This window comes from Strix uralensis, chromosome 38 (genome assembly GCF_047716275.1).
Source record: "Strix uralensis isolate ZFMK-TIS-50842 chromosome 38, bStrUra1, whole genome shotgun sequence".
In the NCBI taxonomy this organism is placed as follows: Eukaryota; Metazoa; Chordata; class Aves; order Strigiformes; family Strigidae; genus Strix; species Strix uralensis.
In genome coordinates, this window is record NC_134009.1 from 269,510 (window position 1) to 285,643 (window position 16,134).

The window sequence follows — 16,134 nt, forward strand, 5'->3', positions numbered from 1 at the left end:
TGACCCAAAAGAGGAGGCAGCAATGTGCAGGCAGGGTACAGGCAGCATGAATTTCGACCAGCTCCAAAACCACAGCAAAGGGTGCTCGGAGCGCTGGCAGCCATGGTGCCATCCCTCCTGCCAGCACCACGTGTCCCAGTCATCCCTTGCGCCGGCTCCGCCCTTTTTTTGAGCCATTTCAGTGGAGAAACGCTGGAAGAGATAGGATTGGGCTCAAAACCAAGGACTGCAGATATCTCCGGGGGAGGGACAGAGCCGGCTGCCAGAGGAGCGGGTCAGACCTCTTCTCCTCCGCAACTTGACGCTTATCTCAACACGGTGACTCATGTGGGATCTCTCCACCGGAGAGAGGCCGGGCGCAAGACATCCGAAAGGCGTTTGGGAGGCCGGGGATCAGCACGATTCCCCTCCTTGGGTTTGTTTTGTATGTGGGGGCAGGATGGCTCCCCCCAGGACACCATAGCACCTCCACACCTGGAGATCTTCCAAACCTGCTCGTGCTTTGGCATCAGCTCTCCAACCCAAATCCCCCTTCTACACGGAAAGATGTTGAGGCTAAACAAGAAGCACCCCAAATATTCTTTTCCCAGCTTTGGGAAGAACTGTTCCCAGTATTCATCCAGACCCAAACAACCAAACTGTCCCCCAATAACTGAACTTCAAGGGGTAGCAGCCTTCAGTGGGGTCTCAGAGACCCCCCCCAAAGCCTTGTGCAAGCAGAAGATAAAGCAATTTTGGTGGAGAAGGAGCCAAAACCTCCTGCCTTTTGCTTCAGCAAGTCCTTGGCCCATGCCTGATTTGCAGAGCAAAACAAAATAATCAAATATTGTTTCCGTCCCTCAAGTGATGGCCCCACTTGGGGCTTCGGAAGCCCCATGAGCACAGGAGCATCAGCTGAAACGGCAGCATGGGAAGAGGATAGGGGGGGCCATAAAACAACTCTGAGAGGCTGGAGGGGCAGGTCAGGATGATGGATGGGTCAGGGACTGGCTCTCCTTGCTGCTTCATGGGAAACCCAAGGCTATGGGGAGACACCAGGACAACCTGGAGGAAATCCAGCACGATATCCTGGTCCCACCAAGTCTGAAAAGCTCTTGGCAAGAGAAAAAAAACACTATTGGGAACTCCAGAGCAGGAGACAAGGACCTTCAGACACCACCGAAACCAGCAACCCCCCACTATCAGCTTTGCTAGAAAAATTTAAGACAACTGTGAGCCACAGAGCAAGGATGAACACCCAGACGTTTCCCAGAGGGGAAGACCAGAGACCACGTTGGCTCCGGGCCGAAGCTGCCCCGTGTTCCCCATCCACCAGCAACACGCAGTGATGGCCACGGGTCTCGATGGGCACAAGGAAACCTTGAAGCAGCCACCAAGTGCCCATCCTTCCCGCTGGGTGGGCGTTGGGACAAGCACCGGTCTCCCCCCCAGCTCCCACTTCCCCTAAAACCAAACCCACCCTCCTTTTGCACAGGATCACATCCCTGCACGGAATCAGTCCCATCTATTGGGTCCCTTGTTTGGTTTCTAGATGAAAAACAGGATTTACTTTCACCCTGCCTGGACACTGCAGACCCCAAAACCCCACACGAGACTGTAGGCGCGTGGCCCAGCGTCCTACCACGTGCTCGGGGACGAGCGGATCCCTCTGGCCTCCGTCACCGGCAGCGGTCCGGGGTTATCCTGTCCCCGCTATCGCAACCGGTTCTCCCTCGAGCAGTTAGAAAGGCAACGCCCGCTCAGGAAGTGGTCTCTGCAAGCAGACGGAGGTGGGGAACGGCACTGCTGCAAGGGGAGGGTGCTGGATGTGCTGACTCAGCATCCCAGCGAGCTCCAGCTCGTCCCAGTGACCTGGAGCAAGGCATGCAAGACCCCCCACCCCTCGACTCCTTTCCAACATCCCGTTTGGGCAGCGAGGCCGAGCGATGCACCGCGGACACGGAAAAAAAACACCGAATGGCTCCGACCCCACCAGCACCCATTTTCCACCGAGGGTTTCCCAACACCACCAGCCCTGGTCGCCCTTCGCTTGGCTCTCACCGTGCAGGATTTCCCTGCCACTGCTGTCACGCCCAAGCTTAACTCTTCCCCTCAAAATGCAGACCCGGCACCCTGGCTGGCTGTCGGCTCGGCTGTGCCCAGGCACGCTCCATCCAGCGGCTCCAGAGCTCGTTCTTGCCGGTCTGGACAGATCAGTGCGTGTTGTATCCGTACAAAAACCCGCACGAACCTCTCCGGGCAAGACCTCTGCGTTATCGAGCGAGCCCTGGGTTGTTCCGTGTGCTGAGCAGATGGTTTCATGGGATGCAATGTCTTCGTTGTGTGCTTGGCCGCCGCATTTCTTGCTCCTCTGATGCAAAACTCGGAGATTTGCCACCAACCGGCTACTTAACGCTCAAGTCAAGCACTTCTCCCAGCACTGATCACTGATAAAAGCAGCAACCCTCCTGCTCAGACACACCATTCCCAACGCACAAACGCATCATCCTCCAAGAGATCCTTGAGTTTTGGCTCAGGGGAAATAATCACCCAGGAGATCCTCGAGCCTGGCTCAGCAATAAAGAATCACCCAGGAGATCCTCGAGCCCGGCTCAGCAATAAAGAGTCACCCAAGAGATCCTCGAGCCCGGCTCAGCAATAAAGAGTCACCCAGGAGATCCTCGAGCCCGGCTCAGCAATAAAGAGTCACCCAGGAGATCCTCGAGCCCGGCTCAGCAATAAAGAGTCACCCAGGAGATCTTGAGCCCAGCTCAGCAATAAAGAGTCACCCAGGAGATCCTCGAGCCCGGCTCAGCAATAAAGAGTCACCCAGGAGATCCTCGAGCCTGGCTCAGCAATAGAGTCACCCATCCAGCGCCGCTGTCGATTCTTGAGACAGCACCCAAGTTTTCACGCCAAGAGGGCAGGGGTCCTGCGGGGACAGCTGGGTTTAAACAAACTGCTCACACTGGAGAAGAAAAAAAAAAAACAAAAAAAACCCTAAACTAAACTAGGCCAGCGCCTGTTGGCTCGTGCGCATGGGCTCGAGTTCAAGCCGCCCGAGTCAGCAGAGCTCAGGAAGCCTCGCGCGCTTCTGGAAGACGGAGCTGTAGGAAGCATGACACATCTCAAGATGTTGGCTCTGCTCCCCGGGATGTTTATGGTCACTGAGAGCTTGCCACAATTTCACAGATTTCGCATAAACATCTGGGTGAAGGACTCTACCGAGGCTTAACCGGAGACGCTGTCCCAGTGCGGGGCTGGTGAGCGCCGCATTACACCCGAGCTGGAGCAGCAGGACCTCAAGGTGGACATGCAGGAGAGCTGGTACCTTCGGGCACCCGTCCCATCGTGAGCACCGGCACCTCTCCATGGAGAGAAGAGCATCGGGGGATGACTCGCTCGCCCACCAAAGCTGCTCTGCCAGGGACCCCGTCTTGCTGTTGAGCTCCAATCGAAAAGTAAAAAGATGAAGCCAGGGATGAGATGCCTCATCTCACCAGTCACCAAGGGCCGGAGAAGTCCCACTGGGGTGGAAAGGAGATGTTAAGTGTCTGGATGGGAGCCACACTGCAGTTCTGAACGCTTCCCTTCAGCTCTCCCAGGACAGCACGGTCCCTCCAGCCCTTGGAGGACTTGTCAGGGCTGCCCAAGGGTGGCCAGAAGACAACATTAAATTTGTATCTCCCAAACTACCACCATCTGGGCATCGTCATCTTCTCAGAAACAGCTGCGCAGCAACACGCGGTTTCTTTTCCAAGAAAGAGGCCAACCTGCCAGTCTGCGAGCCAAAGAGCGGAGCCAGGAGAGGACGAGCCGTCTGCCCAGAGGAAGTGCCGCACCCTTCCATGACCAACAGAGCTAGAAAATGTCCCCGCAGCAGCCCAGGGACATCGGGGGGGTCTCCACCATGGTTTTGGCCACCAAAACCCAACGGTGGGGGCTTGTGAGGGCTTTGGAGAGCAAGTGGGACCAACCTACTCAAGGTGGAGAAGCAACACAGCAGCATAAAACCCAGCAGGACCTATGAACGCAGAGGAAGATCTGGAGAAGATCCTGAAGGCCACCGGAAAAAACATCTATGGGGGCAAAAACTCAACTGAGAAGGAAGCACTGAGGGGTTGCACTAACGAGCCTCCTGGAGAGCCCAAGGAGCAGCCACCGGTGGTGTCCCATACCTGCTCCTGCCCCCAAAGGGTGCATTAGAAAGGTCCTCGATGTGGAGGAGAGCCGGGCAGCAGCACCCTGAGGGAAAAGGATGGGGATATTGTGCCAAAAAAGCCAGGAGTAATCCCAGGAATCGGAAGAGAGACAGGGATGATCGACCGCAACGGGATGAGAAGCTTGTTAGCTGGATGACAGACGACCTGCTGCACTCAGCGATCACATGGGAGCTGTGAGTCACCAACGGTGTGGTTGGGGGGGGGGGGGAAGAAAAACACACCACCAAAAACTAGAAGAAAAAAAAATAATCTAGCTGTGGTTTGCAACCTGCAGTTCACGGACGACTTTGAAAGGCAGCGGAGAAAAGCCAGCCTGCTGTCAGCAGCTTGAACTCGCTCCGCAGGCATCCGCTCCCCGCTGGAAAACCTCCGGCAAATCTAACGAGGCAGAAAAACCCCCCGTTTCTCCCCGAAACTCCGCACACGACGGGTCAAGGAGCCCGTGCCAAGACGCTGCGCGGGGTTTCATCGCTGGTGTACAAGTGAGATTAACCGAAACCAAAACAGGTGTGAGGAAGGGCTACCACAGGGAAAACCAGCTCTTCTGCTGCGAGCAGACGAACAGCGTGGCTTGTTTAGCTTGGCACGGCCGAGAGGGAACCCGACACTTTCCCAGCGAGGAGCTTTGCTCTTATTTCCAGCCTCCCCGTGCTCCCGGGCCAGAGGACACAAGTTATACTTGGGTTTTCTCAGCTCTTGGGGGGGATGCACCAGAGCTGTGCCCTGCTCCCAGCCTCAGCGTCGGGGCATGCAGAGCCCAGACCCATCTGAAAAGCTCCAGGCGTGGCGAGGCAAAGCTCTGAGCTGCGCTCCCTCCAAGAGAAAGGCAAAAAGTGGTGGTACGAGCCCAATACTCAGGGCTGAGCACTTGCTCCCAGGCTCTAGAGTGCTGCAGACTTCCCAGAATACTCCAAACATTTGCAGGATTTCGGGCTCCGGTGGTATTTCTGAGGTTCCCACAGAACCACGATGAAACCGTGGGGCAAGGGCAGACCCTCAGCGCCCCAAATCTGGGGCTGATCCTGCGGTCGGGAAGACGACGCTGCTCCTTCCCCCGCCACGCTTGGAGCGAGCTGCCACCTCTCAGCATCACTCGCACCGAAGATGCTCAGCCCACAGCACCTTTTGGGACAACACCAACCCCGTGTGGCCCCAGGATGGCAATCCCAAACCCCAAACCTCCTGCTCTGAGGCTGGAAAAACCTTCAGCAAAACCTTCACACGCTTTAGAAAAAAAAAAACGCTGAGGTTTGAATGGGTTCGAGATGCAACACCAGCTCCTAAATGATAATTGCTCTCCAGTGCCTGCTGTCTGCTTCAGGCAGGGAAGGCATTTGCTCTATGTCCATCCACTAAAAAGGCACCCAGAGCCCCCCAAAAGGCACCCAGAGCCCCCCAAAAGGCACCCAGAGCCCCCCAAAAGGCACCCAGAGCCCCCCAAAAGGCGTCTTTCACAAGATCTCCTTAACCATCCCCGCCTCGTACAGCCCCGAGCGTGCCGGGGCAGCACCAAGCCATTTCCCAAAGTATTTTCAAGCAAGCCAACGGACCCAGTATGGATGCTCCGTAAAATTTGGCCATTTCTTTACCACTTAAAAGCCTCGGGGCTCCCCGGCTGTACCCTCACATCTGGTGGGATGGGGATAGTCTTGAGCATCGCGGACCGCTGGTCCCCCTCAGAGGGATGCTGCCAGGTCCTGCATCCAGCATCTGCACCACCCAGCAGAAACCCTCTGCAAATCAAGAGCGCAAATGCCTGTTTAACACGGGAGGTGTTTCCAATTCTGCATTTCCCCCATTATCAAGCCTTTTAAAAACAAAAGGCAAGTGAGAAAGAGCACCTAGAGGGTGCCAACCCTCCATTCAAGTCTTTTACCGGCAGCTAAGAGCCCAAATTGAGCCTTTTCAGAGGCCATTCCAAGCCCATCCTTGAAAACCTTTCTTTTTTTTTTTTTTCAGATCATTGAAAACCTTTCTTCTTTTTTTTTTTTTATTTTTTTTTTTTAATTTTATTTCCCTTAAAGAGTTATCAGGCCTCTGAGCAAATTCATCCTCTAGATCCTGCTCTGCTTCATCCAGCTTTAAGCAAGATTTATGTGACGGGCAGCAGAAAACTTTCCTCGTCAGCAGAGGACACATCCAGCATCTAATGAAAGAACAGTTTCTCTCCAAGCTGCTTGAAAGGCATCCAGACTCTGTTGCAAGCTCATCTTGTTTGGATCCATCTCTATTAAATTTCCAGCAGATCTCGGCTGCTCCCATAAAAGTGGTAGTGTTTTTACCGGCGATGAATGCAGGCGATTCACATCGCCGTCCCCTTTTCTGCTCCGGGTTCCTCCAACTCCACGTCTTTCACCCTCATCGATTTTTTTTTCCTCCATCTGCCAACAGGTTTTGGCTTCAGCATGGTTAAATTGGGGTTTAATCGCCTAGAAAGTAACGGCAGGGGAGCCCTGGGAAGCCACCACGAGGCTTCGCATCGGTGCCAAGTGCTGGTGTTACGGAGAATTGCTGGATGGCTTCTCCTGGCAGCACCTCGCCCCCATGTCGGGGCTGGCAGGAATGCGCCAGGCTCCAATGATGAGGAGATGGAGCCCAAAAAGTTGCTGAGATCCTTCTTCTACTCAACCATCCTACACAGAGAGGGGCTGGGGGGGCCCTAAACACCCCAGGGTGGAAAAGAAGGATCTGCCCCCAGGATGAGCAAGAAAGGAATGGCCTCCAGCAATATTTGCTGGAAAACGGCGATAAATTGAGAATATTTGCAGCCTCTACCCAGGGTTTAGGGTTGGGGTCATGCTCGGACATCTCTGCAGGGACGATCTGGTACAAGCTGGAGGAAACACTTTCCCCACCTCCTCCATCATTAAACTAATTTTTTTTTTTTTTTTTTTTTTTTTTTTACATCTGGCTGTCTTTGATGGCCAAGCCCCAGAAGTCTCTTCCCACAGATAAACACATTTTGGGGAGACAGCAAGAAAAGGAAGGATTTGGACCATACAGACCACCCAAAACTATAGTAACGCACCAGATAACACAGCTACAAGGAGGACAAACCAGACATGGTGCCACCAGGGAGGAAGGGAAGCAGCTGCTCAGCTCCACAATGCACCCTAGAGACAAACCCAAGAGGGGCAAGTGCCACCAGTTCTCCTACAATAAGGACATCATGATTCCGCAGCAAGAATTTCACCTCTTAAAACCATCTGGGTTCCCCCAAAACTGCAAAGCCCCAGCTGGGTTGAAAGAGGACAGAGTCTCTTGGGTTGGAAGAGACCCACAAGGATCATCGAGCCCAACTCCTGACTCCACACAGGACAACCTAAAAGTTAAACCCTTTATCTAAGTGTTCTCCAAACTCTTCCTGAACACCAACAGGCTTGGGGCCGTGACCTCAGCCCTGGGGAGCTTCTTCCAGTGCCTGACCACCCTCTCCATGAAGAACTCTTTCCTAACGGCCAATCCGAACTTCCCCTGATGCAACTTTAAGCCGTTCCCTCATGTCCTGTCGCCAGACACTGGAGAGATCAGCACCTCCCTCTCCGTTCCCCATCGTGAGGAAGTTGTAGACAGCAACGAGGTCACCCCTCAGTCCCCTCTTCTCCAGGCTGACCAACCCTGGTATCCTCAGCCGCTCCTCACAAGCCCTTTCACCACCCCCATTGCCCTCCTTTGGACACATTCTAATATTTTTATATCCTTCTTAGATTTTTAGAGCCCCGAAGTGCCCACAGGACTCAAGGTGAGGTCACACCGAGATGTGGGACAACCACATCTTTTGACCGGTTCGCTACACTGTACCAGGATACGGGTGGCCCTTTTGGCCACGAGGGCATGTGGTTGACACCCGTTGAGCTTCCCATCATCAAAAGCCCCAGATCCCTCTCTGCAGGGCTGCACTCTTGGCCCCAAATCTACACGTACATCGCTGATGACACCATCCCAGGTGCAGAATCTGGCATTTGGCCTTGTTCAGTGTCATACAGCTGGTGATTGCCCAACGCTCTGATCTATCAAGATCTCTCCGTGAGGCCTCTCTACCCTCAAGGGAATCAACAGCTTCTCCTCATACAGTATCATCAGCAAACTTACTGAGTGTGCGCTCAAGTTCCACGTCCAGGTCATCAATAAAAACACTGAAGAGAGGAAGAACCCCTGGAGAACACCACCAGCGACTGGCCACCAGCCAGATGTTGCCCCACTGACTACAACCCTTCAGCCAACTCGACCCGACGTGTTGTGTCCATGTCCAGCTGTATGCTGGATGTTTTGTCCAGAAGGATACTCTGAAATAGTATCAAAATCTTTACTAAAACCCCCAAAATATACATCCACCGCCTTCCCTTCATCCACGAGGCCGAGACCTTGTCACAAAATGATAACTCAGTGAGGAAGATGCGACTTTCCCTTCATGGACCCACGCTGGCTTTGACTGATGACCGCATGTCAGGTGTTTTTCAACAACTCCCAGAATAACCTTCTCCATAATTTTACCAGGCACCAAAGCGAGACCGACAGGCTTATAATTACCAGGGACATCTTTCTTGCCCTTCTTAGAAACTGGAACAACATCTGCTAGTTTCCAGTTGACTGGGACCTCTCCAGAGTCCCAAGACTCTTGATAAATAACAGAAAAGTCTCAATAACATTGTCCAACTCTCCCAGTACCCTGGGATGAATCCCACTGGGCCACAGACTTGTGCATGCAGTCGTTGGAGCAATCCCACTCAAGGTCAAAGTCAACTGGGAGATTATCCCTCCAACCATGGGCCTCCACAGGGTCCCAGGGCCCATCACTGGTGTTAAAGACAGGGGTGAAGGCGCCATGAAATGTCTTCGCTTTATCTTCATCCCTATTTATGAGGTGACTAACCTCATCAAGTAACAGACCAATGTTTTCTTTAGTCCTCCTTTTGCTGTTAACATACTTAAAACCCCCCTTTTTTTTGTTATCCACCACAGTACCAGCCACAGTGCTGCAGGAGGCACAGTGCAAACATGAGTTTCATTTTCTCAGCAGCAGCAAACTCCAGAGAAGGGTTAACGTGGCCTCGCGCCGAAGCATTAGCTCATTCCTACTGGGGTTGGGAGAAGGTTACGGTACCTCCATCCCCAGCTTGACCCAGCAGCAGTTTGCTCTTGCAAAAGGAGTCATTGCCACAGCCCCTTGTCCCTTACACACTCCTGAATGGCTTTTATCCCCAATATTGAGGAAAAAAATTAGATTTAGGCCACTTGCTGAGGTTTTCCAGGTATCTGGCAGCCTGGATGGAGCAGAACAGGCTGGGCTGTAGGACAGAAGCAAGCCACCCCGAAAAACGCAACGCTGCAGCCACAACACATTTACACCCCACTTACCCCAACCAAAAACTTGGCTTTGCATGGCCAAAAAACAAGCTTGCACCAGCACAGAACCTTTCCTCCCCATAAATGCCCAGTGGAGAAGAAGGATTGGGCCATGTCCTACTTTGCAAGGCAACAAGAGAATCCACGGCCGTGCCCAGCGTTGCCCCCGGCTTATTTTTAAACCGTGGCCTGGTTAGTACGAGCGACGGCACAGGGGAGAGAGGCTGCTCGGGGGGTGCTGGATTTGGGAGGTTATTTATAGACACCGAAAGACGGGCACGGCAGGTGCTCCGAGCCTTGGACAACCACTACCGGGTGCGGGCGTGGAACCTCCTCCTAGCATGCCGAGGAGGGCCACCAGGCAGGACCCCTCGTTGCCACAGACCTTGCTCATTCAGGGCCACGGTTTTGGGTTGCCAAAGACCACCCACGGCAAGAAAATGCCTCGAACACTCACTCCGTTCTCTCGGTGGCACGTTTGAGGACCACGGCATGACCCACCTTCCCACCCCGTAGCAACGTTGGCGCGCTCGCGAGCAACCACTCAACCCAACCCTCGCGCTGCCATCAAATCCTTATTTTAGTGCTTACCCACAGCACGGGTAGAAAGCTACCGACCCCAAAAAGTCTTTGGGAAAAGATTCACGGCCGAGAGCGTTGTTACCCCTGCGTTGGAGGAGACGTAGCGTGGGGTTTTTTCCATGCAACTTTAGGGTTTCCAACTGTACTCCAAGTCCCAGCTCCAGCTAAGCCCTGCCTGTTGTCTTGGACTCAAGTATTCAATTATTTATTTGCTAGGCAACAACATGACATCTTTCCTGGCACCGTTTGCAGGCTAAGAGGCTGACGAAGCAGTAATTAGCAAGAAAGGTTACTGGGACTGTGAGCTCAACCTCCCGGTTGAGAGAGGTGGAAAGCCAACAGCTCAAACTCAGCCCAACACAAGGGAGGAAGACGACAACATTGGGAAACAGCCACAATTTTGGGAGCAGCCCCTCACCCGTACAAAAAAAAACCTCAGAAAAGGCCACTGGATGTGGGCACCAGGGACTGTCCCAAAGAGTTACAGCAAGATTAGCAAGAGCTGCACCTCCGTTAGGTGTCTGGTCTCACTATTTGCATATCTTTTCTGGATGGAGTTCAAAGGCAGGCCATAAAAAAGTGGCCCAGCAGTTGGCAAACACACCTTGGGATGGGCTACACGTGAGCTGCTCTGCACCAGAAAAAGGTTTAGAGGCACCTGGACTTCTCTGCTCAACCCAAGATCAAACCAAAACGTGATTTCCTACACTGGAGCACTTCACGTGGGGACCCACCTTGCAAGAATGACATGTTTACCCCCCAAAACACCCCTAAAACTCGCTCCGATGCTTCATAATTGAAACTAGGACAGTGCTGTGAGGTCTCACCACCCCACCAAAGCCCAGATCTAGGACAAACCCCAGCACTGCAGGGCCTGAGTATACTTTGACCTCCTCATCCTGTTAATTTTCTTTCCCAGGCTCCCATAAAGCAACTGTTCCAAGTCTTTGCTCCTGCCTCTCATCTGCACGTCCATACCCCCAAGAAGGGTCATCCAGATGCTCTTTGGAACAACGATCAGGAAGAGGTGGGGCAGACGGCAGCATCTCAAGACCCTCAAACACACTCCGTGACAAAGAATTTATGACTTGGTTAAGGGAGAGTTTAAGGGTTGGGCTTATAAACCACATAAACATCTACCAGAAGACTTGAAGGACCAATTCCTTGGGGTTTTTGGTGTCTCCTTGAGCACGGGGCTGTGCAAACACTGGCTGGAGTGGCTCAGACCAAGATGGACACACGGACTCAACCAACAGTTGAGCAACAGCAGAAATAGCTCTTCAGAAACCGCTGTTGAGACCAACGCTCCCATCGCGCAAGCCCCAAACACAACTTCCCTTCTCCATCTCTTTGCTCGTAGCTGTTGGCAACCAAAGCGAAACAAGCCCGACACCGGTGACCTGCTCAGGGACAGGAGGACACCACCAAGAGCAAAGCAAGAGATGTTCCTTCAGCTGCGCTGAAATGCCGTTAAACTGTTATTTGGTGCAATTTCTAGACACGAGTTCTCTATCTCGAGCACGTGCAGGATCCTTTACCTTCCCTGGAGGACAGCGTTGAACCGCTGCCACCAAATGCCACCATTTTAGCACATCTCCAGCCAACCATGTCCTCACGGGGTTGATTTGTGCTTCATCGGAAGGTCCCTAGCGCAAGCTCCCAGTGACCAGCATTAAAAAAAAAATAAATAAATCCCACATCCTAAAATCATTTCCCTTTCTCCAGCTGCTCCCAGCCTGGCTCTGGGTGGGTGCCCCTCAGGGTGCAGATGCTTTTCAATATTTTAACGCAAAATTGCAACGGGCCCACACGCATCCACTCAACATCATCCAGATTAACGCAACAAAGTCGTCTTATTTATCACCAGACCGGCCACGTGCAAAGGTACCGGGAAGATCTCCAGAGGGGGGCTGTGTACAGCGACGCATGGCTCAAAAATGGCAATTATTGGTTGGTTTTTTTTTTTTAGTGGTGGATCTGTTTGGATCAGCTCTGCAGCGCACAAGTCCTGGGGGAGCTTTGCCAAGCCCTAATGAGCACGTACACGCTGCGGTGGGGAGCACAGCCGTGCACTGGCTCCATCCCAAACCCAACACCCCAATTTGAGGTTGTCCACTGGCTCCATCCCAAACCCAACACCCCAATTTGGGGCCGCCCACTGGCTCCATCCAACACCCAACACCCCAATTTGGAGTCACCCATCGGCTCCATCCAACACCCAACAACCCCAATTTGGGGCTGTGCACCAGCTCCATCCAAAATCCAACACCCTGACTCAAGGCCACCCCCCAGCTCCATCCAAAACCCAACACCCTGATCCAGGGCCATGCACCGGCTCCGTCCAACACCCCAAAATTTGGGGCTATGCAAAGCACCCCATAAACATTTGCTATTTTCAGCAATAGTTGATGCCTGCCACGCAATTTTAGCAGCGCACACAGCCCTTTGCAACATCTTGCACCCGCGGACCAGCTGGCACATCTCCATCTCCAAATCCTCGCTGCGCAAGCCAGGAAAAACCACATCACACAGCTTAAATCCAGCTTTTCTGGCATCTGAAGGGTTTGATCCAGCACGAGCAGGACCCCGAGCCCAGTGCCCAGCTGCGGATCCAGCTCGGGCATCCCTGAACCCCGACATCCATCCGCTGCTGGGATTTATTGATTTCAACTGCACAACCGAGCTGCTGCCGGTGCTTTTCCAGCCGCTTCCTCCTTATCTCCATCCGCTCCGCGGCGGTTCGGTTATTTAAGTGCTGCGCAGACTTTGTTCTTCCAAGCAAAGAAAAACCACCTTTGCCCTCTTCCCTGCTCCTTCCCCGCTCCCAACCCCTCCGAAAAGATACTCGGGACTTTCAGAGGAGGGAAGCGGGTTCGGCGAGTTGTTCTGCTTTCATCCACCACCTCCCACAGTGAGGATGAGCACGGTTTGGGGGTGAAAGCCACCCCCTGGAGACGCCCCAGCATGGGCAGGGAGCTGGATAATGTATCAACGTGGATCAGGAGCCAGCCTGATCCACAGCGATTTGTCACCGCTGCCACCAACCCTAAAAGAGACCCAGATTCGGGCAATTTCACCCTGGTGATTCCCTCATCCCGCAAAGTCCCTGCAGGACCTTGCGTTCAGCTGGAAGAGCAGCTCCCATTTAGCAGGACGCCCCTAGAAAAGCCACTGCCACATCTAATGAGCTTTAACGATGACGAAGGTGGAAATATCTCAGAGGCCGGGACTGAGGATACACTCCATGAGCCTGCAAGAACGGACGCCACAGAACTCCCACCATCCCCAATCCCACTGGATTTCTCCCCATTTTGCAAAGTCACCCAAGCGCACAGCCCAGATCCCTCCCTCAGTGGCAGCCAGATTTTGTCAGGGTTGAAAGGGGAAACTGAGTCACAGATGGAGCCCTGCAGTTTGAGATTAATCTTTTTTAAGATAAATTAAGCCAGACATCACCCTCCCGGCAGTGGCACCCCAAAACCAGACTCATCTCGGCACCACAGAAAGGGATGCGGGTGAACGGGTGAGCATCGTTATTCATCAGCGGCAATTAAAATCCGAATTAGTGCCAACCCAAGGATGGGTTGTCCCCAGACCACTCCAGGCTGTACACACGGGTAGGGAAAACTTCCCAACACACGCCGCACCGGTGACTGTCACACCTCGTGGCTTATTTCTGCCATTTAATTACTTTCCGAGAGAGTATTTGAAAAGAAAAAAAACACTACAACCTACACGGGACCAGCGAGTGCTGAGCTGTCGGGACAAGCCAGTGCCTTCCCCCGGGGTCGTTCCCTGCGTGGGCAGCGGGCACCGAGCCCACCTCCGCCCCGGGAACGCCGCGTCCTGCCCCTCCATTTCCCGACGGCATCGAGGGGTGACGGGAGCGGAGGCAAACACGGCTCCGAGCATCCTCCTCCGGGCTCTTGTGGGCGACTCTGGGCTCAAGTGGGCTCTTGAGTTTCATTCCAGCAGGGGAAAAAAAATAAATTTAAAAAATATATATATAAAAAACACCTAATCGGATTGTGCACGTGGATGTTGGAGAGGGGAGGGGATCTCCGAGCGTCGGGATCGGCCTTTCCCGGGAGCGATCTCAACTTCAAGAGCTCCTTAATGGGGCTCGGAGGGATGAATCAAAAGAGGCTCTTGGCCCGTGACAGCGGCTCTTGCAAGTCAAGACTGGAGGGGGAAGGGAAGAGGCTGGAGAGGGGACACAGAAGAAGGGATTAAAAAGAAAGGAGAAGGAGGGGGGGGGAACCTAAAATAGGTGGAGAAACAAAAGGGACACGGAGGTGGGACAAAGGCTGAGCCTCAGCCCCTGCCACATGCAGTCCATCTTGGGCATTGTCCTCCCTGTCAGACCTGTATAAATTAAAACCCGGGTGCCGCAAGCGCCTTCCCTACCTCCTTCCCGCCGCATCGTCTCTTCTCGAACAGAGAAGATAAAAAAAGTCTGTAAAAACTTCTCTATCTCCGCCTTCCCCAGCAGCCACGCTGCCTGGCGCTGTAAAATCTTGAGCATCTTTGGGGGAGCTCAAAGGGGTGATTCCCCCCAAGGTGGGAGGGTTGGAGGGGGGGTTTGCTCCTGCTAGAAACCTCCTGCCAAGAGGACGAGGCGGCGCAGGGTGTTGTACGGTGCCGAACAAGCCCGCGGGCTCTGGTTCTCCGCCAGCCCTTTAGTATCATCTCCCCAGAAAAAGACACGGTAGATCTATTTAGTCTCCTGGATCCTAAAAAAACCCTGCTTTTTTTTTTCCCCCCCAAAGCTAGAAATGGCCTCAAGCTAAACCGAGAGTGGCATCCCCGTGATCGCAATCAAAATAACCATAAAAAGCTCTAAATTGGGAATAAACCACCCTGTGGCCAGGTTTCACCGCCTGCAGCACAGGAAAGCCCTGGGGTGCCCATCACGGGCAGGCAGCGGGTTGTTAAAGCATTTTAGAATGAAAAAGGTCCTTTTTAGCTAAAGCACATGAGCTGTTTGTACCTGAACTGGGCCTTTTCCCAGTTTGGCACCTGGTCGAACCTCTTTCCAGTCCAATGGGTGATGGAGAAAATCTGGTCCTGCAAAGCCAGGGCCAACACCGGGGATATCGAGATCAAATCAAATCCCGTCTCCGACGCGATTGGGAGCAGAAGAGGAGCCTGATCCTGACGCTCCGCAGCTCAGTCGGATCCCGTGCTGGCAATTCGACATATTATAAGGCATAAAACAGAAGATTTGGCTAAATCAAGACATATTTGGCAGCTCCAGTGCCAGGAACGGCAGATTTCAGGTCGATAATCTCACGCCAGGACCACAAATGCTATTTCCTCTCTTCTACCCATCTCATATTAAAACCAACACACGTTTTGCCTTGATTAGTTTGGTTAATTAACATGGCAGCTCCCGGACAAAGGTCACTGGTGGGGACATGAGCCCGGGGCACCGACTTCCTACGGGGCTTTGCCATGCACAGAGCGCAGGGAGCCCGTGGCGGGGACTTGGTGGCACTGCACGATGCCACGGGGACTGTAGTGACACCCCACATTGTCACAGCATTGTCACAGCATGCCCTGAGCAGGGTGTCCCTGCTCTGGGGACCTTGGTGACACCCCACACTGCTACAGCATCCCCAGAGCATCCTGCTGTCCCTGCTCTGGGGACCTTGGTGACACCCCACACTGCTACAGCATCTCTAGAGCATCCTGCTGTCCCTGCTCTGGGGACCCTGGTGACACCCCACGCTGCCACAGCAATGCCAAAGCAGGACGTCCCCAAATTGGGGACCATAGTGACACCCCCCACTGCCCCAGCAAGCCCAGAGCAGGACGTCCCCAAACTGGGGACCTTGTCACACCCCCCAGTGCCCCAGCAATCCCAGAGCAGGATGTCCCTAAATTCAGGGCCTTGTGACACCCCCCACTGCCCCAGCAGTCCCAGAGCAGGACGTCCCCCCATCGGGGACCTCGTGGCACCATCCCCAAGGACAGGGAGGAGCCGGGTGCCGTCCCTCCCACA

At 53.7% G+C, this 16,134-nt stretch overlaps 1 protein-coding gene across 11 annotated transcripts in view; it reads right to left on the minus strand.

Annotated features, from left to right (window-relative positions):
* Positions 1 to 16,134, minus strand: part of WIZ (WIZ zinc finger) — a 57,611-nt gene that overhangs the window by 30,394 nt on the left and 11,083 nt on the right. Inside the window, exon 1 of one of the 11 annotated variants that reach the window (XM_074854861.1) lies at positions 2,041 to 2,394. The exons of the other annotated variants lie outside the window; for them this stretch is intronic. The gene's annotated coding sequence lies outside the window, so the exon portion shown is untranslated. Of the gene's footprint in view, positions 1 to 2,040; positions 2,395 to 16,134 lie in introns of those variants that run through there. 11 annotated transcript variants of the gene reach the window in all.